This window comes from Lytechinus variegatus, chromosome 10 (assembly GCF_018143015.1).
Source record: "Lytechinus variegatus isolate NC3 chromosome 10, Lvar_3.0, whole genome shotgun sequence".
NCBI lineage: Eukaryota > Metazoa > Echinodermata > Echinoidea > Temnopleuroida > Toxopneustidae > Lytechinus > Lytechinus variegatus.
Genome location: NC_054749.1, coordinates 12,747,094 through 12,751,027, shown reverse-complemented (window position 1 = coordinate 12,751,027; position 3,934 = coordinate 12,747,094).

The window sequence follows — 3,934 nt, the reverse complement described above, 5'->3', positions numbered from 1 at the left end:
CGAATGGGCCAATGATGGTGACTAACCAACCCATATATTGACGGAGGAAGATGATGAGTAGAATATAGAGTTTCGAAGCGTGACGTCGTCAATTTTTCCTTTTTATGCATGTCACCATTCATGACACCATATTTCGATTGAGGATGAGATACCTCCACAACCCAAATTTGGTAGGAATCGGTCCTTGGCAGTCCAAGATGTGACCTCATGAATATGTAATTAGCCCCATTAAAGTCTGTGTATTATTGGTCTGGTTCTAAATGTCATATACCAAGCCAATAATACATTGACTTCAATAGGACTAATCACGTATTCATTAAGTTGTATTTTGGGCCTCCATGGACTGAATCCCACCAATATGGTTTGTGAATATTTTTCATCACTTCTCGCCCAGGTATGGCATAAAAAAAAACCCCTGAATTGCACAGAAAGTTTTTGTGACATCGTCTTAAATTTGCAGTCATTGTCAGAGGTCAAAGGTCACCATTCTATCAAATGTGTTGGTATTTCATGGTTTGATACAATGTCCGTGGAATTTTATGTTTATCATCTTGCTGTATGTTGGATTTAGGATGATTTAAAGGCCACCACACACCTCAGACCCGACTGGTCGGCGACTGGCTTGCGACTGAGTGAGGGGAGATGAACCGCAAGGCAGTCATAAGCCTCGACACCGCACACCTTGCGATCCGATCTGCAACTCATGCATGCGCTTTTTGCATTTTGGCATAGCATCTGAGAAACTTGCACTTACTACTGCGTATGCAACTCTGCTGTCTGATTGGCTGGAGGTTGGATTGAGCTTGCGATCCAGTCATAAGGATTCAACTTGTCAAATCCTTCCGATTTTCCTTGCGACTTGTCTCTGACCGGTCTGCGACTCTGAAGCTGACAAGCGCTGTGACGCCACATCCTTCCTGACCCAGTCGCAAGCCAGTCGGCGACCCGTAAGGTGTGCGGTGGCCTTAAGAATATTTGACCAGTTCAACACATAAAATTGATAGGCTTTCATTGAGGATGGTGATGTATGCAATTATTCCATCATTGTCACATTTTATTCAAATATTAAAATCACAGTTCAGATTCATGATACTGTTAATGAAGTAAATTTATGTTTACTTAATATCTTCTCATCTGCTTTTAAGTAGGTGTTATATATCAATGTATATAGTGATGTATATAGGAAAAAAATGTAATTTTATGTATATTGTATATATGCTCTTCATAAATGTCAATTTTTTGAATACCAATGTCAAATTCACAATGAATGCTGTGTGTAATGAAGAGAAAACATGTATGTGAATTATGACATATGCATTGCATATTGAAGATGCTGTTTTAGTAAAACATCATATTTCAGTAGGGAAACAAACAAGAAACACATTTAAGTATTGAATTGACATTTAAAGATTTCACAAAGCATACACAACAAGCAAGTTTCCCAAATAATTTTTTATTTTGATATTTTGAAGGTGCATTGTCACTACTCCTAGTGGTCAGCTTCTGTGTTGAAAAAAAATGAAATCTTGAAATCAAACCTTGGTTATTTTCTTTGTACATGTAACCTTGAATCACTGTTAAAGGGGAATTCAACCTTGGTTGTAAAATGTTGTGTTGGAAAAGGGAAATATAAAAACAGAATGGTGAAAGTTGGAAAAAATGGACAACAATGAGAAAATTATGGCTAATGTAAATTTGAGTTCCCTAAAACAATGTAAATTTCAAATTGGCAACTGGGTAAGTACATTATGACAAGGGGAAAGGACAACTTTCCCATCGGCCATGTACTTAATTTATCAGGAATTTGTGTGGAATTTTGGTTTTCTCCCAAGTACCTTTTCCCTTGGGAATGTAATCAAAATATAACCCAGGTGGCATATTGTTTTACGTCCTCATGAAAGAAAAATACAATATGAAGTAGAACTTTTGAAAAAAAAGACATTTAAGCCATAATATGTATTGGAGTACATGGAAGAGTAGTCCTTGCCTTTCATCACTATGACATCACAAATGCGGCCAATTTGAAGTCTCCATAGGTATAGTGAATACCAATATTTACAACTTTTAAAACATTCCTTTCTGTTTGTTTATCCGATATTGTTCAAACCTGTACGTATTAACTTCTCTGATATTTCTTCTCTTTCTAAAAGCTATTTTTATTTGGGTTGTATTCCCCTTTAACAACCTTCTGTATGACTGAACCTTTAACGTTTCACAAAGATTTAAGTATGACTTCAGAGTCGCAATTAAATGCCTCGTTGCGTGCTGTAGAAAAGGCATGACGGCACTCGTCAGATCATACCAAGAGGAGGCGCACTACTGCGTATTGATCAATAAGATTGTGCAATACATATCACGTATGCATAGGCATTTAAGTGCGACTCTAAGTCATACTTAAAATCTTTGTGAAACACCCCCCCCCCCCCCCGAACATACCATCAATACTTGTTGACATTCACTTGTAAATGCATCTTAGAATCATATAAGATTTAATTTGTACTTCGAATAAACTTTATAAAGTAAGTAATAAACACTGTATTGAATTTATCACCTTGATTCTTTAATATTTATTAACCGATAAAATACCCTTTCCTTGTTAGCTATCTGAAGTTACAATTCAAATTTAATTGTTTAAGTCAAACCAAAGTTTAGATTGAATTATTGAGTGTCTAGGCAAGTCATTGCCAGGTTATTATTAGAACAAGTCTTAGAATAACCATTGTGAATGATTTATTCCTTTCATGTTGCATTATTCTTTTTGGTCAAAAATAGGATTTGCTGGAGTTGGTGAACCTGCATCTTAAAACTTGTATATCAAATTTGTGATTGCCTTGGTTAATAATGAACTTGTTTTTTAGAAATTGTGCATTTCTTATTACCACAAGTCTTTACGACAAATGTATGAATCATACCTTGTTCTTCTTGTGTATCAGTGATGAATGTGCACTTTGGACAATAAACATCATGTAGCATTTTCTCAATACTTAGATGGCCAATTAAAATTAGAAGTGAATTCTTCATCACGATACATGATATTCGGATTTACTATACCTGTTTGTTTATTGTGCTGTGTTCTCAATAGTTTTTGCTCATTAAGGCATAGGGGGCGTTACAAGAAAATATTTGCAATCGATGGCAAATTACAGTAGCTTCCTGATTTCAGTTGTAACCATAGAAAGATTGTTACTTTTTGTGCTGCATGAAGCACACCAGCAATTAAAAACGATTTTGCAATTAATTGCCCGAGTTATGTTGATTTGGGGACCTGAAATAAAAATAATTTATAAAGATTGCTTATTCTTCATTATTTCCAACACAAATAGCAAAAATTCCTACCATTGCAATGGTACATCTGTCATAAAACTGCATTAAGTATTTAAAAGAAAATCCATTTTGTTCTTTCTTACACCTCTTACCCATTGTGTACATATCAAATGAAAATACTGATGGAGAAAAACACAAGAGGCACAATTTTTTAATGTTGAAAGACCATTTAATATCGCTGAATATATCACTCTTCAAACAGCAAAAATCTTTTCTGAATACTTTACAAATTAGTCATTTTCAATAAAGGCTCTTTTCATATTGATATAATCTACATATTTACAATTGCCTTGAAAAAACAAATCATTAATAAAAGCATGCAAAATGAACAATGATATGTGTAAATTCAACAATGTTTTACAAGATGGAGTATTATATACAAAATGAAAATAAATTAATGATAAAAAGCAGGCAAAGAGTATCAAATCTATCAAGCAATGTTCATATCCTGTAAAAAGTGAAATTCTTTCGTGTAAATGAAAATTCACTGAAAATACAGGTTAATAAAGCTTTAGAAATTAACAGTCAAATTGATTCTATTCAATTTAACAATCGAGTCACATTTCACTCCAGGATAGCGTTCACAAAGTTTTTTTCATTGATTTGAAGT